The 23,837-nt window shown below is 43.3% G+C and overlaps 1 long non-coding RNA gene across 1 annotated transcript; it reads left to right on the top strand.

The window, feature by feature from the left end:
* Positions 1 to 2,240: 2,240 nt before the first annotated feature.
* LOC117517032 lies at positions 2,241 to 2,842 on the top strand. The gene is made up of 3 exons (XR_004562626.1): positions 2,241 to 2,297; positions 2,378 to 2,467; positions 2,549 to 2,842. It is a non-coding gene; the product is annotated as an uncharacterized LOC117517032 (long non-coding RNA).
* Positions 2,843 to 23,837: the final 20,995 nt, after the last annotated feature.

The raw sequence follows: 23,837 nt of genomic DNA, 5'->3' as shown, positions 1-23,837 counted from the left end.
ACCTGATCCAGCCCTAACTATAAGCTTTAGCAAAAAGGAAAGTTTTAAGCCTAATCTTAAAAGTAGAGAGGGTGTCTGTCTCCCTGATCTGAATTGGGAGCTGGTTCCACAGGAGAGGAGCCTGAAAGCTGAAGTCATGGTGAAATATCGACAGGAAGTCGGACACTTTGATTTTAAGTTTCGATTTTGAGCAAATTTTTGCCATTTTTGGCCATTTCCACTACTTACATTTGAACGAACTCGTCCTAGGGATTTCATCCGATCGACTTCAAATTTGGTCAAAATCATCACAACACAATGGTGATCAGAAGTTATCAAAAGATTCTTAAGTCAAAAGGCATGGCTGCTAGGGGTCGTCGAGCTTTTCGGAGCACGCCATTTCACTTCAAACGGCTGTCACGCCCACATACTTAATCATAGATCCTTCAAACTTGCTGGACATGAGGGCTCCGCCCTCAACGTCTACATATCTTAAGTTCCCACCTGCACCATAGCGCCCCCCGGTGGTGGTGGGAAATGTCCTATTTTTACTTTAAGAGGTCCTGATGTCACATACTTAACCCAATCAACTTCATTCCACTTTTAAAACATGCAGAACAAATTGTTGAACATAGGCGATAAACGCCGTGAAGTTACGAGTAACGGCGTCCGTGTGGCGGCGTACCGAATATTGCCCATTCGCCATGAAATTACGTTCTTCCTTTTGACGGCTTTAATTTTGTCACATCATCATGAAAATTGATACACAGGTCGAGCACGACAACCTCTTACAATTCATAGGAGCGTCGCCCATGGGCGGGGCAAAATGCCTCAATAGCGCCCCCTTGAAACTTTCAAAACCCCCTCCCCATAGGTGTTTTTTTGGAGTAGGGAGATGAAAATTGGTACACGTGTGACTTGCATAGACGTACAAAAAGTCTCTTGCACCATGAGTCTACTCCAAACAGGAAGTCGGCCATTTTGAATTTTCTTCTCATTTTGGCGTGATTTCCACATGTTGTATTTGAACGAAGTCCTCCTAGAGATTTTGTCCAACGCACTTCAAATTTCTTCCAGATCACCCAGAGACTATCCTGACCAAAAGTTATCAAACTTTTCTGTATGTCGAAGGGTGTGGCCGTTATGGTGCCGCCATTTTGACCCTTCGCCATATGAACATTATACTTAAACAGGTACTGAAGTCACATATTTAACCCCATCAACTTCCTTCCACTTCTAAAACATGCAGAACAACTCGGTAAACGTAGACGATGATCGCCGTGAAGTTACGAGTAACGGCATCCGTGTGGCGGCGTGCCGAATATTGCCCATTCGCCATGAAATTACGTTCTTCCTTTTGACGGCTTTAATTTTGTCATATCATTATGAAAATTGAAACATAGGTCAAGCACGACAACCTCTTACAATTCATAGGGGCATCGCCCATGGGCGGGGCAAAGTGCCTCAATAGCGCCCCCTTGAAACTTTCCAAAACCCCTCCCCATAGGGGTTTTTTTGGAGTAGGGAGATGAAAATTGGTACACATGTGTGACTTGCATAGACGTACAAAAAGTCTCTTGCACCATGAGTCTACTCCAAACAGGAAGTCGGCCATTTTGCACTTTCTTCTCTTTTTGGAATGATTTCCACATGTTGTATTTGAACGAACTCCTCCTAGGGATTTTGGCCAATGCACTTGAAATTTGACAGCATCCGAAGATGATACTGACCAAAAGTTATCGAAAGCTTTTCTCTATGTTTAAGGGTGTGGCCACTATGGTGCCGCCATTTTGACCCTTTGCCATGGAACATCAAGTCATGATAACTCCTTCATGCTTTGCCTGATTGACTTGAAACTTCACATGTATGATGATGGTTGGCCCCTGAACACACCCAGCCCCTCTGTTTGTACACTGAGCGCCCCCTAGTGGATGAACAATCAACATGTCATAACTCCTTGATGCATTGTGTATTTGTTTAAAATTTTAACTGTGATGAGTGGTTGCCCCTGCATGCACATGCCCACATGTGGTCACAAGGGCACCCAGTGGCCTGGGTAGGCGGTTGCGCGGAACGAGGGCCCGTATATGACTGCTTGCAGTCCTAGTTCTCTCTCTTTCTCTGTTTTCACTTTTAGAATTCAAACCTGAAGAAGAGGTGCTAGGTAAATTACCCTCCGTTCATAAAAACTTTCTTTCTAATGAAAAGTGAACTTATGTAATAAATATTTTATTTTCTATCATACCTAATAATTATTTTACTTTTCTGTAGCGACTCAGCAACCCCGAACGACGTTCCTGAACAGCTTAACAGAGCCGGTAAGCAATAATATTTGTTTAAGTCTGTATAAGGTTGCATACCCTGTACTTATAAAAATTCACATACATGTCTGTTATAGACCCAGTGCAGACCTGTCCTTCAGTCAAACCTTCAGGGGGGTGCAGGCAGCTGTTGATGCCTGAGGATAGATCCCTACCTGCGTTCTTTGGTGAGTATTTGCAAAAGTGTTCTGTAGACATGACATGTAATTAATAATTTATTCATAACACGTAAAATCTGTATATTTCAGCCAGGAGACGTCGAGCAGTTCCCGGAGAAGGAGACCTGCTGACCAGCACCCAAACGACCTCCAGATCCAGACCTGCATCATTCAATTAGTCGACCTCGTTTAGCACATTCATCACAGCTGAACTGGTATTAACTCACATACAGAGGGATACTGATTTTTCATTGTTTTTCAATATGTCAGAGGACAGTCAAGATAGGTCACCCGAATCAGGAGTGAATCCTTATCTCACCACCTTAATTTCAGAAATAAATGATACGTGTCAGCCTGGAGATCCCCTACGAGTCACCAGAGAGAACACCCCCGCACCGTATTAATCAGGCCGAATTCTAAAACTGTATACATTTGACCCCTTTAACAGAAGCGCTAAATAGATTAAACCCTCCTTCACCCGAATCAGGAGTGAATCCTTATCTCACTGCCGTAATTTATGAAATCAACAACACTTTTAATGTCCCGAGTTCCCCTCCCTGCAAATAACCAATGGGGTTATCCCAATGCGATATCCCAGTCGAATTCCAAAACTAAATACGTCTGACACAGGTAACAGAGGCGTTAAATGGCTTAGCCTGGCCTGTCGAAACTGGCTTGTATGGCAAAATACCAGGAGCATCCTCACCAGTCCCCCTTCCAATCACCATGGTTTCCTCCTTGAGGGGAGAAGACGAGAGACTGGGAACGTCATCATTTCTGCGCAGTGAATTAGAATCACACCGCCAGAGCAGGGATCGTGCAGGAGGGGCACCTGTCATGAGCGGGGCAGGGAGAAATGTTGTTACAACAACCAGAAACGGGTTTAATGACGTGGAAATCCGGCAAATGTTAAATTTCCCTGCAACAGGTGATACCCCAGACTTTGTGCAGTTTTACAACGGTGTCATGAGCACCTTTCAAAGCTCTGTTAAGAGTGCTGTCATATGCCAGGGAGGGTGACATTGTACAGGCAGAAATTAGAGGTGAAAGTCTCCACAATCAGGGGGCTCTTATCAGGACATGTGACACCGATGGTGATTTGGCTGGGTTCCAAAATCTTCTCGAGCACCTTGTTCAATCAAACACTAGAATTGGTTGTTCAAGTCGTGCATAATCCCACTGGTGGGGGTTATAAGCATAAAATAACCAGCCTTCTCGTTTGACCACCTGGGAAAATTTGAATTGGCTTTCGGTTGCAAAATTGTGGTGTTTCTTTTTTTTAGACCTGACGGGGAAAGAAAGCTATCCAAATTCCAGACAGCGCAGATTAATCACTTCCCTGAAAAAACAGCATTTCTATTTCTTTTCAAAAACCATTATTGCGGTATCACAAACCTGAAACAGTTCCTGGGGTGAAATATTTCTGTGATTTTTGCTTTACCGGATATGAGTGTCAGCGGGGGCACTCCTGCTCGTGGCGCTGTATGCGAGACCCCCGACTGTGGAGACAATGATAAACACCCTATTTCCTGCGCTGATTGTAACAAGAACTGTCGGTCTGAGCTATGCTATGTCAGGCATAAAGAACCGAGGTTGTGACCTGTCGCAGGTAAATCTGTAAGCCTGTGTGATTGCAGGAAAATATGTCTTAAATGCAGAAGAGAGTATTATGTACCCTTCTCTAAAAAAAAAAAAGCAGCCCTCACGTCTGTAAGCACTCATCATGTCTAATATGCGTTAAAAAGCTTGAGGAGACAGACGAGTCCCACTTGTGCTATATGACAAAAATCAAACCAGCAGAGACTTATTCTGACAAATACGTGTTTTATGACTTTGAAACATTTATGAATGATGTCGGAGAACACGTCCCGTTTTGTCAGCACCCAGACAATGACTGGCTGCATCTGGAAAGCATGAGGGACTGATTGCTTTGCTGAATTTTTTTTAACCATTTTAGTGCAAAGAAATTCGAGGATGACATCTTCAGAGCACAATTCTAAAGGATTTGATGGTTAGCTCCTTCTGCAGTATTTAATCAGTCAGGGTATCACTCCTGAACTGATTATGACAGGGAGTAAACTTCTGCAAATGTCCGATCGGGCGTTCAGGCAGAAGTACATTGATTCGCTGTCATTTTTAACCATGTGCCTCGCTCAAATGCTGAAAGCTATGGGCATCGAAGTGGAGGTGGGTATGCAGAAAGGTTACTTTCCGCACCTGTTCAGGTCGGCAAAAAATTTGGATTATATCAGTCCATATCCTGATCCCGCTGCGTATGGCGTGGCGAAAATGTCTGAGACAGAAAAATGGGAATTTGATGCGTGGTACAAAACCAGACAGAACTCCGTTTTCGATTTTAAAGCGGAAGCGATGATGTACTGCGATGACACTAGAATTCTCGCAGCAGCATGCACTAAATTTATGAAGGAATTTGTCAGCGAAATACGCGTGGACCCTTTCAGCTGCACTACAATTGCCTCAGCCTGTATGAAAGTTTTTAAAATGAACTTTCTTCCACCTAATACATTGGCCTTACCGTCAGCCAACAGTACAAAAGAGTTTCAGACAGTTCGATTCAATGGCTAGAATGGGAAATGGAGAACCGAAATATTACAATCGCTCACGCACTGAACCAGGGTGAGGAATGGTTATGAGGAGGTTAACGGGGTGGAAAACATCTGGGAATTCCTTGGTTGCTTTTATCACAGTTGTCCAACCTGTTTTCTGGCCCATGAAAAAAATCTTCTTCTGAACACCACATTCGGTCAGCTGTACGCGGTGTCAGATGAAATTAGCAGCTTTGCGGGCAATGGAGAGTGTCAGTCTTACCATTATCTGGGAACACGAATGGAATAAAATGAAAAAATAATCAGACAGTCCGACAATTTCTCCAGCAGTACCGACCCCTGAAACCCCTCGAACCTTGAGGCGCTTTGTATGGGGGATGGACAGCCCCTGCGCGTCTGCGGTACACCTCAGGCCAGGGTGAACAGATTCATTACGTTGATGTGACGTCGTTGTACCCTTACATTAACGTAAATTTCACATACCCCACAGGACATCTGAAAATCATGGTCAGGGATTTCCAAGACCCTCGTTCATATTTCGGTCTCATCAAAGCTCGCATGTACCCGCCGTGCGGGTTACATTTCCCCATTTTTCCTTACCGGACGCCTCAGGGAAAGCTAGTCTTTCCTGTCTGTCGCCTGTGTGCTGATCTCAACAACCAAGATGAATCATGCACAGGGATCAGGATAGAGCTTTGAACGGGACGTGGCCGACCCCTGAATTTCACAAAGCTTTGGATAAAGGTTACATTGTGGCAGAGATTAATGAGGTCTGGCATTTTGAAACTAAAAGTGATGATATATTTATGGGGTACATAAACACATTTTTAAAACATAAACAGGAGGCGTCTGGATATCCACCGGAATCTGATAAAGACTGAGAGCAGGGAGAAATATGTTGAGGACTACTGGATCAATCAAAAAATCCGATTGGACCCGGGAAAAATTTCCCTCAACCCTTTAAAAAGAAAAATGGCGAAATTATGTCTGAATTCCTTCTGGGGGAAATTCGCTCAGAGGAATAATCTCACGCAAACCAAACTCATCAGAAACACTGAGGAATTTTTCAGGTTTCTATTCTCCGAACAGTATGACATCACCTATTTTTCATTTCTGAATAATGATGTGGCTATGGTCCAGTGGCGGTATGGGTCACAATACATAGCTCATCCGGGTAAAGTAGATAATATATTTATTGCGGCATTTACCACATCATATGCGCACTTGACTCTGTATGGATTTATGGAAAAGGTGGCGACCCCTGAGAGGATCCTGTACTACGATACAGATAGCCTGATCTATGTCTGCAGGGATGGTGAAACTCCGTTACCACCGGTAATTTTATCAGTTAACAGATGAGTTGGGTGGGGACACAATTGTTGAATTTGCGGCGGCGGGGCCGAAAAGTTGCGCGTATAAAACCTTGAGTGGAAAAACTGTTATGTGCATGAAAGGGATCACACAGACTCGTGCTAGCTGTCAAAAAATAAACTTTGACAGTGTCAAAGACTTGATCGAGGGTTATGTAAAAGATCCTACCAACGAATCCATGATCAAAGCGCCACAGCAGGGTATCAAACGTCATAAAACGGCTTCAAGCTGACAAATGCATCATTCCAGAAAACCTTCCGAGTTGTGTATGACAAACATCTTTTGCCTGATGGTCTGACTGAACCCTTTGGATATTGAAAAGCATGTCTGATTTTTGGAGAGCCTATCCTGTTTGACCCGAGATTGCAGACATCTTTCTCATGCCTCGTAATAGGACCAAGTGGATCTGGAAAAACTGTTTTTGTTAAATCATTATTGGAGAACTGTGATCATGTCATGAAAGATGTGCTGGAAAATACTGTATGGATTTACACCTCATTCCAACCCATGTATTCTGAACTGAGGGCGAAAAATAAAATTAAATTTGTACAAGGTCTGCCTGATTCTTTCGAAGACGAAAGCCTTTTTCCTTCTGGTCAGTCTCACCTGATAATATTGGACGATCTCATTTTTCAGGCAGCTGATGACCCCAGAGTTGTGAGAGTACAGTAGTGTTCAAAATAATAGTAGTGCTATGTGACTAAAAAGATTAATCCAGGTTTTGAGTATATTTCTTATTGTTAGATGGGAAACAAGGTACCCATAGATTCTCACAAATCCAACAAGACCAAGCATTCATGACATGCACACTCTTAAGGCTATGAAACTGGGCTATTAGTAAAAAAAAAAATAAAAAAGTACACATTACTCCTTTAATTATGATAGAACTCGAGGCCAGACTGCCTGAAATTTTGGCCTCAGGGTTAGAGAATATTCAATCAGTAGATAGTCTTGCGGATGGCTTGAACTCAGCGCTCAAGGCCACACTGGACAAGGTTGCGCCTCCTCTCTTGAGGACACGCCTTCCCAAGGCATGCTCACCTTGGTTTAATGGTTACCTGCGTGACCTTAGGCAGAAGGCTCGAGGTTTTGAACGGAAATGGCGTAGTTCTAAGTTAGAGGTGTTCCATCTTGCATGGCGAGATGCTGTCTTGGATTATAAGCAGGCACTACTGGCTACAAAGCGTGCCTGGCCCATTCTTGGACCAACTGTGCTGGAAATTGTAAATCTCTCATTGACTTCTGGATCTGTTCCTAGGTGTTTTAAGTCTGCAGTGATCAAACCATTATTTAAAAAATCTAGTCTCGACCCTAGTGTATTGAAGAATTATAGACCGATATCAAATCTGTCATTTTGTTCTAAAATCCTGGAAAAAGTGGTCTCGCGACAGCTCATGGACTATCTCATTGAGAATAATCTTTTTGAGCCACTACAGTCTGCTTTTAGAAGATTTCACTCCACAGAGACAGCACTTAAGTAGTGAATGACCTTTTGCGAGCAATGGACTCGGATAGCACTACGGTCCTGGTGCTGCTGGATCTTAGTGCTGCATTTGACTGTGGATTACCATATTCTACTCAATAGGCTGGAGAATCACTTTGGGATTACTGGAACTGCTCTTGCATGGTTGACGTCGTACCTGTCTAGTCGTTCCTACTGTGTATTGTGTAATGGAACCTCCTCCGATCATAGACATGAAGTTTGGGGTTCCTCAGGGATCTGTTTTGGGCCCCTTGCTTTTTTCTCTTTATGTAGCACCCCTCGGGAATATATTGCGGTGTTTTGGGATTCCATTTCATTGCTATGCTGATGACACTCAATTGTATATGCCAATAACTGCTGGTAATCTTACTCACATAAAGTCCTTGGAGGATTGTCTTGCATCAGTGAGAAGTTGGATGTCTAGTAACTTCCTACTTTTAAATTCTGATAAGACTGAAGTTATGGTTTTTGGTCCAGCGAGATATCGGCATCAATTTGATCAGCTAGCATTTATCTTAGGTCCGTGTGTTATACATCATACAGATAAAGTGAGGAACCTTGGAGTAATTTTTGATCCTGCATTGTCCTTTGATCTCCACATTACAGATATTACAAGGACTGCCTTTTTTCATTTGCGAAATATAGCGAGGATTCGTCCTATTCTGTCTATGGCTGATGCTGAGCCTTTGATTCATGCGTTTGTCTCTTCTAGATTGGACTATTGTAATGCTCTATTCTCTGGCTTACCACAGTCCAGGATCAGGGGTCTTCAATTGGTTCAGAATGCTGCTGCCAGACTTTTGACACGGAGCAGAAAGTTTGACCACATTACGCCAATCTTGGCGTCCCTGCACTGGCTTCCTGTTTCTGCAAGATCGGATTTTAAAGTATTGATTTTAGTTTATAAAATTGTTCATGGACTTGCACCTCCCTATCTGGCTGACTTGATAAGCCCCTATGTACCAGCTCGGGCCCTGCGTTCTCAGGGTGCAGGACTTCTGTGTGTTCCCAGGGTGAATAAGAAGTCTGCCTGTCACAGAGCTTTCTCCTATCGTGGCCCAGCTCTGTGGAACGATCTGCCGGCACACATTCGGCAGTCAGACACTGTGGAGACTTTTAAATCACGTTTAAAGACTCATTTATTTTCCCTGTTTTATCATTAGTGTTGTGTTTTTAATCTTGTACTTTTTTACTGCTGCTTTTTTTCTTATGGTTGTTTTTATTGTGTTTTAAATTTTTAACTGTTTTTATGTTGTGAAGCGCCTTGAGACGATATTGTCGTGAATTGGCGCTATATAAATTAATAAATTTGAATTTGAATTTTACACAGTACAGACACCATAGGAATATGTCGATAATTTTAATAACTCAGAATGTGTTTCATCAGGGGAAATACAGCAGAACAATCAGTCTCAACAATATGGTGCTCTTTAAAACCCACGTGATAAACTGCAGATGAATATTTTAGCTCAACAAATGTTCCCCTCCAAAAAAACATTTTTTGGACAGCTTAGAAGACGCAACCAGCGAACCATACTGATGGACCATTCCTGGACTGTACACAAAACTGCCCAGATCGCTTTAGACTGAGAACAGGGTTGTTGCAAAATCAGTGGCCGGCTGTTTATATTGCAAAATCCAGCAGTAGACCATGAGCTCACTTTTAAAAAGGAACGCAGACATTCTTAAAACTCTAATCAAAGCCAGCCCACATCAGAGACAAGAACGGCGGCTACCGACCTTCTGCGTGCCTTATGAGATTGCTCTGAATATTTTAAAGGGTAATGTCGTCCTGAACAGGAGGAAAAAAAGCTTTACGGCTTTTGGCGGCTAAAAAGACCAGCTTAAAGAGTAAACGCAGGAGTCTTATACAGACTGGAGGATTCTTGTTGCCACTACTGGCTGCTGCACTGCCATTTATTACTCAACTCATACGAGGATAAATGACGTCAAAATCGACTCAGATGAGTCAGACAGTCCGCTGAAAATGATTTGGATTTTAAAATGAGGGTGGTTATAGCCGAGGATGGACAGAGTCCTTATGAGAAAATTAAAAACTACAAGGCTCTCCTGCAGCGTTATTTAATGCTTATCAGGCAGGGGGAGAATGAAGAGCGGCCACGTATTTCACCCTCTGAAAAGGAGTCTGTTATTACACCGAAAGAGGAGGAGCTCACGGGTACCGTGAAGGGGGTGATACAGAGCCTGCCCTCGAGAGACCGTAAGAACGCAGAGTATATTATGAGGAAGATTTCCACAGGTAATGCTACTTGGACCGCATCGGGTGAATTTATTTATAATGGGCGGACAGTTAAGGGTTCCCATGCAATCGATCTCATGAAATATCTCAGCTCTTCCTTCAAAAAATCCAACCCTCCAACAGGCTGGGGCCATTTTCTTACTGTTTTGAATGAGTATAATATTCCTGTGACCTGCATTTCAAACTCTGCAGCCCACGAAGAACTGCAGAAATTTTTAAAAAGTATATGGCCGGATGAGTCACCGCTTGCAACCAAATCCCTCAGCAAGAAGAAATTAAGGTGAAGCCGATCATTTGGGAAGAATTTCCCGCATAAACACTGCTTTCTGAGGCTAACCGGATCAACAACATGGTCAGAGATATCCAGGCGTCAGAACCGGTGACACTTCCAGCATGAAAGAAGATCACAGAGTTTTCAAATAAAAGAAGCTGACCTTGTTATTGTACTAATCATTTATTTAATATTTAATTTGTTGTTATACAGCATGTTTATCGCCACAATATAATCTTTACAAAAATAACAGTCTACAGCAATTTCAATCAGTGTAAATTGTAACAGGTTTTAAACGCATGAAAACATGAACATTGGTTACATGAGCTCTTACAGCATGTTCTGGTACAATGCTGATATTCCTTCACAAATTCAAAAACCATATCGTCATTCTTAAATGTTGCGGGTGTATAAAGACAGTACATCTTTGTAGGACAGCCCGCAGGCTCTTTTAGATAAATAAAAGACTGTTGCCCGCACACATCTGACATTTCATGTTGTAGCTGTCTACTATGATGGAAAATCTTTGTAATCCCGGGTTGATTTTCCAAATACTTTAGGATACATTTGGGGTACAGGTTGAAGTCTGGGCTAAATCCGAAGGAATCAAAAAATGTAGCTCCACCGTCTTTTTCTAAGTGATCGCCAGCCAGTGTTCAGATTCAGATTCAGAAAACTTTATTGATCCCAGAGGGCAATTCGTTTGCAGCATTCCAGAACAGTTCTCGCATACACACAACATACTACCATCCATTTCAATTACAAGTGGAACTCTGGTGGAACAATAAAAGTTATACGACATTTAAAAAAACCAAGTCCCCTTAGAGTTCATCAATTTAATAGCAGAAGGCACAAAGGAATTTGAGAAACGATTAGTTTTCCGAGCTGGAACATAAAAACGACGCCCTGAAGGCATCAAGATGAATTCTGGAGTCGAAGGATGGAGCGGCTGAGCCAGGAGACACTTTGCTTTACTCAGCATCTGTTGCTCCCACAGCGACTGCAAGTCTCTCAATTTAACGCCTGTGATTTTAGAACAGGTTTTGACAATGCCCTGCAGTTTGTTTTTGTCCTTCACAGACAGGGATTGAAACCAGCAGATAAAAGAAAACGTCAGTAAACTTTCAATAAAAGAACAATAAAAATTGGTTAAAATAGTTTTACTGACATTAAAAGAGTTCAGCTTCCTCAGAAGGTAAGTTCTTTGCTGCCCTTTTTTAACAATGCTATCAGTGTTCAGGTCCAACTTCAATTTATCATCAACAACAGTGCCCAGGTACTTGTAGCTACTGACAATCTCTACATTTTCCCCGCTAATGACACTAACACTGTGAGGTGAAGCACGTCTACAACCCCTGGCAAAAATTATGGAATCACCGGCCTCGGAGGATGTTCATTCAGTTGTTTAATTTTGTAGAAAAAAAAGCAGATCACAGACATGACACGAAACTAAAGTCATTTCAAATGGCAACTTTCTGGCTTTAAGAAACACTATAAGAAATCAAGAAAAAAAGATTGTGGCAGTCAGTAATGGTTATTTTTTTAGAACAAGTAGAGGAAAAAAATATGGAATCACTCAATTCTGAGGAAAAAATTATGGAATCACCCTGTAAATTTTCATCCCCAAAACTAACACCTGCATCATATCAGATCTGCTCGTTAGTCTGCATCTAAAAAAGAGTGATCACACCTTGGAGAGCTGTTGCACCAAGTGGACTGACATGAATCATGGCTCCAACACGAGAGATGTCAATTGAAACAAAGGAGAGGATTATCAAACTCTTAAGAGAGTAAATCATCACGCAATGTTGCAAAAGATGTTGGTTGTTCACAGTCAGCTGTGTCTAAACTCTGGACCAAATACAAACAACATGGGAAGGTTGTTAAAGGCAAACATACTGGTAGACCAAGGAAGACATCAAAGCGTCAAGACAGAAAACTTAAAGCAATATGTCTCAAAAATCGAAAAATGTACAACAAAACAAATGAGGAATGAATGGGAGGAAACTGGAGTCAACGTCTGTGACCGAACTGTAAGAAACCGCCTAAAGGAAATGGGATTTACATACAGAAAAGCTAAACGAAAGGCATCATTAACACCTAAACAGAAAAAAACAAGGTTACAATATATACATATATATATATACAAGATATTTTGGACAATTGAAAGGATGTTTGGGGATGATGAAATCATTTTTCAAGATGATAATGCATCTTGCCATAGAGCAAAAACTGCCACATTCCTTGCAAAAAGACACATAGGGTCAATGTCAATGTCCCTAGATTTATTTGATTTTGGAAGGGGGATCACTGTAGAAGTCTTCCACAAAGAGGGAATTTTACACTGATCAACACATGATTGAAACACAGCAATGAGCTGGGTGGCACAGTGGTGCAAGGTTCACCCACAGATGGCGTCAGGACCCCTAGCTTTCCCTTCCTTTACCTTCTTAAATAAGGCAGTGACTTGATTCTGTGAAATTACAATTTCTTTTTCAGGTTTAAGAGAGTTTCTGCAATCAGATACATTTCCAACCACATCAGTTCTCTCAAAACAAGAGAAAAAGGAATTAAATGCACTTGGTAGGTCACAATCAGGCACACCACTAACAGTGACAGGTTTTCTGTCCTCTTTATGGTGGCCGCAGGAGGCCATATTCTTAATGCCACGCCAAGCTGTTCTGAGATCACCACTGCTGTACTGAGCCTCCACTTTCTCTTTGTATTTTAATCTGGCTTTTCTTAACTCTCCTTTCACTTCTCTGGAGACTTTTTTCTCTAATTGGTCACCAGTGCAATAAACCACTTTCTTTTTATTAATTATTGATTTCAGCTCTTTAGTTACCCATGGTTTGTTATTTGGATAAATAACAACTTTTTTTGACGAGACAGTGGAGTCAACACAAAACGTTATGTAAGAGGAGATAGAGTCACAAAGTTCATTTATATCATCAGAGGCATCAAAGAAACAGTCCCAATCTGTGCACTCAAATGAGGCTTGAAGGAGAGAAATGCTGTCCTCAGACCAACATTTCACAGTCTTCACCTCATTTGGCAGACGCCTGAACACAGGGACGTACTGCGGCATGAGATACACACAGTTATGATACGAGGATCCAAGTGGAGGAAGCGGGAGGGACTTGAACGCACCCCCCCACAGAGCCATAGCACAAGTCTAAAGTCGTGTCCCTCTGCGTTGTAGCACAAGTGACATACTGTTGTTCGTACGTCTTAAGGGTATCACCAAGACGACAATGATTAAAATCTCCTAAAATGAATTTCAGTGCGTCTGGACAGATGGTGTCGAGCCGGTGCGTGACATCACCGATCAGCTGTGCTGCGGCCGCAGCGTCAGAGCAAGGATGCACGTACACAACAGTGAAAAACAGCTGTTGGAACTCACGTGGCAAGTAAAAGGGTCGGAGAGAGAAACACAAAAGTTCAATATCTGGCGTACAGATTCTCTCTCGCACCACAACGGTGTTACAGTACCTTTTGTTTACGTAGCAGCACACTCCGCCTCCGCGTGACTTGTTAGTAACTTCCTTGTTACGATCCAGTCTGAGCGGGACCCCAAACCCACTCAATGACAGCTCCTCATCCCAATCAGAATCGCTGAGCCAGGATTCTGTGAAGACAAGCAGGCATGCATTCTTGATCTCCAGCCTAACCGTGATCCAAGCTTCAATCTCATCCAGTTTCTTACGGATTGATTGTGCGGTTCCAAAAACAATTGATGGGAGAGCAGGCAGCCTACACCGGTCCAGTAGATCCATGCAATCCAATCTCCGGAGTAATCCACCTCGTTTCCCCCGCTTGCGCCGCCCGGGTTTAGCAGCCGTGCGCCGAATCTCCGGCGGGATGACCGGAGATGGCCCCACACCATACGCAGGAAGCCGAAGCTGAAGTAAGGATTCCCGGCTAACGGTAATGCGCGGGAAAACTCCCCCCCCCAGGGCACGCTGGGTTCGCGTGTCTCATAACTTGTACAAATCGCGAGAAACAGTCCACACAAAAGCAACAAGTATTCCAATCTGAGTATCCATATAATGAGATGGTAACAGAACAATCATACACTCAGACAAATCAAACAGACAAATACTCTGCTCGAGGAGCTGCCCGGGTCGCACGCTATGGAGCGCCCCGGAAGTCGTTCAGTCGTTCACCCGGTAAATGCCTTGGGTGGGTATTTACTATGAAAAAAGCAGGCAGTTTCGCTTTGATGAGATCTAATTCATCACAGGTCCACACTCCTCTGAAAATGTTTCCTGTTAAACGCCTTATCACAGCCTCCAACTCGAGGGTGTTCATGATTCAGTAAAAATCGACCAACGCTTGCCGTTTGGAGTTCATTTACAGAATGGAGTCGTAGCACACGCAGACCACTAGCGTTATCGTATGCGGGGTCGCCACTCTGAAACGCATTTCCAACCTCAGACTGCCAGTAGAAACCGGTGACAATGCCCTTGTATCCTCCTCCAGACTCAGGTTAAAGGCGTACAAGGCGTATCCCAGCGGGAAATCGTCATGAGTTATACAGAGAGGAAGATCCTTCAAATATCTCCCTGTGGCTGTGTACAAATTATAAAACTCTCTGACGGAGATCCCGTTGTTAAATTGTGGTTGGAAGGGTTTAGAAGGCACCTGTCTCCCATTTTGGCTTAGAGCCAGATATTCCACATCGTAGTTTTGGAAGTTAAACAGGGATAAATCTCTTTTTCCGTTGAAAGCATTGTGGTTCACCATACCCTGGACGACATATTTCGGCATAACCCCCAGAAACAGATTTTCCTGATTGCAAATTCTGGAATTGTGAGGGATAACAGAAGTTTTCACATTAATCCGTGATAAGGGATACAGGGCATTCCCTTTCAATAATGCTGCATTGCGGCTGAGACGAACTGCTGGGGAGACTGAGACTTTTTTAACAAAAAGAGACACTCCCAGGATGTTTAACTTAAAAGTGCTGTTATCAGCACACATCAGGCTGAAAGCGTCACCTGGGCGAATCAGCTTAACTCTAAGGTCAGCATTATTTAACAATGACCTCTCGCAGAAAAAGATGTCTATGTGTAACAGACCAAGCAGGTGGATTTCTCTTGACCGAGCGGTGAGGCTGCTCACCAGACCTGCGTTGGGTCCATCATCAGCCGTCACGGTTGAATCCAGCTCGCCTGCCGTGTCTTTGAAAAAAAGGCCTGCTGTGAACTGAGATTTTAGTGATTCAGCTGAGAAGTTCAGTAATGTTTCAATCATAGCCCTGTAAGGATGTGTGGCGCTGGACTGTGAAATTAACCTGTCACCCAGAGAGACATCAACCTGTGAAAAAATTGTGTTCAGGGGGTAATTTATTAGCCCCACACTGGCGTCAGCAGCCAGATTACTCCCGTCAGCATTTGTAATTTTCACCTGGAGATGAATCAGCATGTTATTTAAATCCAGGTATCTTTCTCCGTCTCCGGGGATAAAAAATTTGATCGGCCGTGTCAGTCAGTGCCGATATCGGAGTTATTTCCACATATTGACTGTCGTCTATCGAGAGTTCTGTTGCTGGGTTGGTAAACAGGTCTAGCTCGCTCATGGTGCACTCGGGTGAATTATATTGTAACAGGCTCATCTTTAAGAAAAAATATCACAAGATGGTCTTCTCTTCTTGGCGTTCCGTCAGACTGTCTCAGTTTTGCTCGCGACTCTTCGTTTTTTTACCCCTGCCTATGCGTTTCCCGGGAGGGCGTTTCCTGGGGCGTCGTGAGAGTACCATGATCCCGGATCCTTCCTGCACGCCGGCTTCCTGAGGACGGGACACCCTTTCAACCACATGGCTCACCACATTGGACATGATATTTTTGGCCGCGTTTTTTAGGTGAGGTTTGGTAAGCGCATATGCTTGTTTAAAGAAAGACATGACAAACTTGAATAATTTTGAAAATATGTTACCCAAACCTTTCCCGTACATAACTGGCACATTTTCCTCTCAAAACTCTGGAGCAGCCTGATTTTTAGCAGAGTCCAGCACCCTTTCCAATACAGAAGACATTGTAATATTGTTCAGCCTGCGTGTGACAGCCTGATTTAAAAGATGCGACAGTTCACGAATCAGCATCTTGATATGGCACACCTGTGAGGTGGGATGGATTATCTCAGCAAAGGAGAAGTGCTCACTATCACAGATTTAGACTGGTTTGTGAACAATATTTGAGGGAAATGGTGATATTGTGTATGTGGAAAAAGATTTAGATCTTTGAGTTCATCTCATACAAAATGGGAGCAAAACCAAAAGTGTTGCGTTAATATTTTTGTTGAGTGTATATATATGGTCGGGCGGGGTGGGAGTGGCCAGATTCCCCTTAACAAAAGAAAGGGGTCAGGTTTCTTTTGACTCCAATAATCAATCAATCAATTTTTTTATATAGCGCCAAATCACAACAAACAGTTGCCCCAAGGCGCTTTATATTGTAAGGCAAGGCCATACAATAATTATGTAAAACCCCAACGGTCAAAACGACCCCCTGTGAGCAAGCACTTGGCTACAGTGGGAAGGAAAAACTCCCTTTTAACAGGAAGAAACCTCCAGCAGAACCAGGCTCAGGGAGGGGCAGTCTTCGGCTGGGACTGGTTGGGGCTGAGGGAGAGAACCAGGAAAAAGACATGCTGTGGAGGGGAGCAGAGATCGATCACTAATGATTAAATGCAGAGTGGTGCATACAGAGCAAAAAGAGAAAGAAACAGTGCATCATGGTGTGTGGAGAAAAGATTATGTTGTTTTGCCCCTGTCTTAAAGTAACCCTAATGATGTACTTATTATTATTACACTAATTGCACGAATTTGTTTTTGTAGCCACTAACGACTGGGAGTGAAGCATGCTGGGGTCATTCTGAACTGGGAGTGAAGAGCTGGGGTCATTATGTTTTTGCAAGAGGAAACAACTTTCAGATGCCTGTTGATTAAAGGAATTATGTGCGCCTGGGAGTTTGAGATGGCCACTCACCCTCCCTTCGCGCACACACTAGAAAAGAGGGGGCAGAGCCATGCTCCGATACAGTCTGCTGCGGGTTACGTGCGAACGCCCAGCCGGTTGACAAGCGCACTCTGCCGAAGGTGTTGGCTCTCCACCTTAAAGGCGTCACGGTAAGAGAGAAAGAGATATTTTATGCGCTGCAACCACTTGTGTTTGATGTAACTGCTTTTGTGGGGAATAAATATACGCCTGTTTGTTCTAGCAAAATGCAGTCTGTGTGATCATTTCTGTGTGCCGATCTGACCAAACCTTGTTACAAAACATTTTTGGCGTTGTCGGCAGGATAAGGTGCGTTCAGACTACACACAGAAATGTTTTGTTTTAGAAGGGGAAAAGGAGATGCGGAGGAGGCATCTCAACAGGAAGAGGTGGTCCCTGGGTGGGATGGGATCACTTTTAAGGAAATAGGCCAGCTTCTACGGAGACGCGGGGGACGCCCTGGGCCGTGGACTGGAGCAATTCCCACCACGACTCCACCAGTTTTATGTGAGATGTTAAAACGGGTGGAGGTTAAAGAGAAAGCTCCATTGGGAGGTATTCAGGAGATGATGTGGATTTGTGCAGAGGCTTGGAAAGAGCGAGTCTTAACTTTAGACACAGTCCGTTCGTCAGAATGTGCTAAGTCACAAAAAGTGACGAAGTTAGAACAACAGGTAAAACAGTTGGAGGGACAGTTAAAGGAGTTTGTATGGGGGGAGGAACAACAATGCTCATTTGATATGGCAAAGGAAGCCATACAGCAGGCTGTGTCCTTAGGGAAAATGCAATCAGGACCAGTAGAACTTCAAGTGTCTGCTCTAAATGATTATGCTAATTGGAGCTTATGGCAAAAACAAAACAGGATACGAAAACCTTTAGGATTCTGGTCGAGGAAACTCCCAGAGGCGGGGATGCGTTACACGCCCTTTGAAAAACAGCTCTTGGAATGTTATTGGGCGCTAATTGAAACTGAATCACAAACGGTAGGACATGAGGTAATGATGAGAACATACATACCCATTTTGACATGGGTAATGAGTAATCCTACCACCCATCGAATAGGGACAGCTCAGGAGGCTAGTGTAATTAAATGGAAATGGTATTTATCAGAGCGGGTAAAGCCAGGTGAGAAGGGGGTTTCGCTGTTGCATGAACAAGTAGCTGATGCTCCTGAAAAAGATGAGGTACCTTTTGAAGTTCAACCATTAGAGGAATCTCCTGTGAAAGCGGGAAAAAGATGGGATGGTTTGTCAGATGATGAGAGAAGTCGAGCATGGTTTACGGATGGTTCTTGTCAATATCAAGCAGGAAAAAGGCGATGGAAAGCAGGAGCTTTCAACCCACAATTAGGTCAATCTTTAGAAGAATTAGGAGAAGGAAAAAGTAGTCAGTGGGCGGAGTTGAAGGCTGTGCATATGGTGATCATGCAGGTAGGAGAAAAAGGAGTTAAGCCGAGTGCCCCTCCCATTGAGGAGGAAGAGGAGGAGGATTCCGATGACGACATGGTGCACATAGCTGCTACGCGAAAGGTCAAGAAAGATAGAAAGAAAGGAAAGAATAAGGGAAGGCGTTCCCGGAGTCTTGATTGTGATGATGAGGATTAGGAAAATGGTCAAGCTCTTGTGGCCCGCCGAGATTTAACACAATGGTCCACAAGTGATATTAGGCCCTATGTTCGATTGGAAATTTATTGGATTAAATCAGTTCAAGTTACTTCGGCTTTAGTGGACACAGGAGCGGAGGCCTCATTAATTCATGGCAATCCAGAAAAAATGAAAGGACCAGTAGTTCCGCTAACTGGGTTAGGAGGCAAAAACAATATCGCATTCCGGGAGGACAAGCAGAAATTACTGCAACTATTAAAGAGTATTTGCAGGCAGGAGTCCTAAAACCAGTAACGACAAAGTGGAACAATCCTTTATGGCCAGTCCGTAAGTCGGATGGCTCATGGAGAATGACTATGGACTTTAGAGGTCTAAATAAATATACACCGGCGCTGACTTCAGCTGTACCTGATGCTGTGAGTATCACTGAACGAGTGCAACACCATAGCGGTACATGGTATGCTGTAATAGATTTGGCCAACGCATTCTTTACCATACCAATTCCAGAGGATAGAATGGAACAGTTTGCGTTTACTTGGGAAGGCCGACAGTATACCTTCACCAGATTACCACAAGGCTATTTGCATAGCCCTACCATCTGCCATAGGGTAGTGGCAGAACATTTGGAACAGTTCCAGATTCCAACAAAAATGATGATCTCACATTACATCGATGACATCATGATTCAGGGGAACACAGAAATGGGGTTGGTACAGGAGATACCAAAACCCGTAGTAATAACTACACGAGGAACGCAAGGCTTTGGTTCCTCAGATCAAGCAGGTGCCAAAGTTTGGGTTAAACAACCTAACGGACCGCCTAAAGCGGCAGAAATTATAACTCAAGGGAATGATGCAACTGTTAGTATACTCTATCAGGGTGAAGAAAAATGGGTAAATGTGCCTGTATCGAAGTGTTATGTAAGAGAAGACTAATCGTCGTCATTCTACCCGTAGTTACCCTTGTGTTGTCTAGGCTTGATGCCCTGGTGGGAGTTGCTGATCGGGCGATCAAGAACCACAGGAGGTGGGCGCCGCCATGGCAACCGGTGGAAGTCCCGGGATTGGAGGTGTCGGCTGCTGGGTCATACTCCTCCTTGTAGGTGGTGCCATGGTCTCCGGCTGCTGGGGGATGACGGAAGGAAACGAACTTGAAGAGATACCATTGTTCCAAACAGGATGGAAGCACTCTGTCAACAACAGAACACAAGATGATTACACCTGCCTAGCAAACCAGCCATGTAGAATGGTTAATCTCACCAGTAATTGCAAACTATGGCGATGTGTGAACTGTTTTGCCAGACACCATATACCAGTATTTACTATGGGATGTAATGTCACTCTTAATGCTAGAGTGAACATGTGTGTTTTTAATATGACAAGTAAATCATGTAGTAATGTCAATGGAACCACCTGGACTATTAAACCGTGGAGTAAAGTAATCATCAGTAATAGTACTGAAATTAAAGGGAGGAGATCATTCCTGTACATGCTGTGGGTACTACCAATAGAGGCTAAGGCAACACAAACCCAGGTTGCACCTTTAATTGATACCTGCACCTATTTGGCACAAGCAACAGTGAAGACAAAGGTATATTGGCAAGTTACCTTTCCAAATATTCCAACTTGCAAAAGGCGCCGAAGAGCGTGGTATGACACTTTATTAGGAGGAACAGGAACTGTCCTAGGAGTATCAAATACAGTTGATAATGAAGTGACCAGAACCATGTTGTCAAACACAGGTCAGTATTCTTTTCAGGTATTACATCAGATAGGAGAGTGGTTACCAACAGCACTGGTGGGACAAGTACAAAACGCTGATTTATGGCAGAAGAATTTTCGATGGCAATTGAAGTTATGGAATGAAACATACAATTCATTGAAAAATCTATCCCATATAGGAAATTGGACAGTATGTGCAGTACAAACTATTCATGCAGAAGCTCAAAGAGAAAGATTTCAGCGTATAGTTACCACAGGGAACTATCATGATTGGAGACGGATTTGGAATATATAACTGATACCTTATGGTTAAAGTTACATCCAGAATTTACACAGTGTAATGAAACAGTATGTACTGGACACTGGACCCAGTACAATGTGACACAACCAAAGGTTGTTTGTAAATATCAAGTGTTACCGGTAATCACGACTAATGGCTATTGGTTCTTGCATATGGATGGAGAGTGGCTAGAACCAAAAACCAATACGACTTTTGATACCAAAATGTGTGATATAACAGATAAGGGTATGGCCTGTGTGCTGCAAACTGGATATGCTAATCCATGTCTAACCGACTCAGAGGTTGTACTTTGTGACTGGACTAGGGAAACACCAAGAGAAATGTTGTGGCAGATCGGCCCACATGCTCTGTGTGTTGCAATAATGAAAAATAATTCACAGGTACCTTCGGTTCCGTATACTGGCTGCCTGAACAATGTGCATTTATGGCATTGGGGTGATCGGACGTATCGTTTGACTAATCATTCTGTATCAAGTCGGCTGACTTCGGTACAATGGGATGTATTGCATTCCCCATGGAGTCTTTCCCTGGAGCGTTTCAAATGCGCATTGGAACAATCTACGGAAATTCAGCAATTAATAGAGTCACATACGTCCAACGTCTCCAGTCTCATGGTGTCTACATTGATAGCTAGCGAATGGGTAAAACATGTGGCAAAATTAGTACAGCAAGCGTCAGCACACCATTGGTGGGATATCTTTTCAGGGATGTCCATCACTGCCAGGAGTACCTTAGTGCCGCCCTTACTTTTATTAATTATAGCAATATGTGGTATGACTTTTTGTAATATTGTTACATGTGTTTATGTTATACGTTTACGGCGAGAGGTGGAATGGGCAATATTTCAGCGTATGAGATGAAGTTATCTTTGCTATGTCATGATCCCTTTGGAGTAAACCAATATAATGTCACATTAGACCCCACAACATCGGGTTTTGTATATGAGTATATTGTTTGGAACAGGTATAATCAAGACTATATTACTCAAAATTTTGTTTGTGAATCACTAGAAGAAATGTGGGAAATGCCATGGCAGGACATAATCGTTGGAATAGGCTGGAGCCCAGCATTACCTGAATCTGCTAGTGGTTACATAAATTGACTGGTGCAAAACACCAAGAGTGGAATGTGTGGAGAAAAGATTATGTTGTTTTGCCCCTGTCTTAAAGTAACCCTAATGATGTACTTATTATTATTACACTAATTGCACGAATTTGTTTTTGTAGCCACTAACGACTGGGAGTGAAGCATGCTGGGGTCATTCTGAACTGGGAGTGAAGAGCTGGGGTCATTATGTTTTTGCAAGAGGAAACAACTTTCAGATGCCTGTTGATTAAAGGAATTATGTGCGCCTGGGAGTTTGAGATGGCCACTCACCCTCCCTTCGCGCACACACTAGAAAAGAGGGGGCAGAGCCATGCTCCGATACAGTCTGCTGCGGGTTACGTGAGAACGCCCAGCCGGTTGACAAGCGCACTCTGCCGAAGGTGTTGGCTCTCCACCTTAAAGGCGTCACGGTAAGAGAGAAAGAGATATTTTATGCGCTGCAACCACTTGTGTTTGATGTAACTGCTTTTGTGGGGAATAAATATACGCCTGTTTGTTCTAGCAAAATGCAGTCTGTGTGATCATTTCTGTGTGCCGATCTGACCGAACCTTGTTACAAAACACATGGGAACCCCCCGGCAGTCTACGTCTATAGCAGCATAACTAAGGGATGGTTCAGGGTCACCTGATCCAGCCCTAACTATAAGCTTTAGCAAAAAGGAAAGTTTTAAGCCTAATCTTAAAAGTAGAGAGGGTGTCTGTCTCCCTGATCTGAATTGGGAGCTGGTTCCACAGGAGAGGAGCCTGAAAGCTGAAGGCTCTGCCTCCCATTCTACTCTTACAAACCCTACGAACTATAGGTAAGCCTGCAGTCTGAGAGCGAAGCGCTCTATTGGGGTGATATGGTACTACGAGGTCCCTAAGATAAGATGGGACCTGATTATTCAAAACCTTATAAGTAAGAAGAAGAATTTTAAATTCTATTCTAGAATTAACAGGAAGCCAATGAAGAGAGGCCAATATGGGTGAGATATGCTCTCTCCTTCTAGTCCCCGTCAGTACTCTAGCTGCAGCATTTTGAATTAACTGAAGGCTTTTTAGGGAACTTTTAGGACAACCTGATAATAATGAATTACAATAGTCCAGCCTAGAGGAAATAAATGCATGAATTAGTTTTTCAGCATCACTCTGAGACAAGACCTTTCTGATTTTAGAGATATTGCGTAAATGCAAAAAAGCAGTCCTACATATTTGTTTAATATGCGCTTTGAATGACATATCCTGATCAAAAATGACTCCAAGATTTCTACTTCTACGACGGCCCGCTGATTACCGTGGATGCGTTCCAAGGTCATCCTGGGTGTAGTGGGTATCCCAGCAGGATATCTATCGAAGGTCACTTTATACAGAGAACTGGCGTAACTGGTCCATGTAATCTGAAAATGTTTTTTTTTCTCAGCACGGATTGTCTGAGGATCCGCTAAAACATCCCCTCTCAAATAAGCAGCGACCACAGTGGACATAACGCTCCAGTCATATGTGCACAAAGTCACTTTTGGGTTTTGAGGCTTGATCAACAAACCGGAGGGTAACGTAAAAACTTAGGTTGCTTTATACGCTTCGAAAATATACCCCAGACAGGCTTCTGACTCAAAATTCACTACCCCAGCCAGGTGGTCGAGCGGTAGAGGTGGTTTTACACGATTTATGTATAATTTTACCTTCTTAGGTGCTGCCCCATCGTTAGAGACTGTTG

Source organism: Thalassophryne amazonica, chromosome 9 (genome assembly GCF_902500255.1).
Source record: "Thalassophryne amazonica chromosome 9, fThaAma1.1, whole genome shotgun sequence".
Taxonomy (NCBI): Eukaryota; Metazoa; Chordata; class Actinopteri; order Batrachoidiformes; family Batrachoididae; genus Thalassophryne; species Thalassophryne amazonica.
Note: the sequence above shows the minus strand (reverse complement) of the source record. Positions and strands in the feature narration are given on the sequence as shown.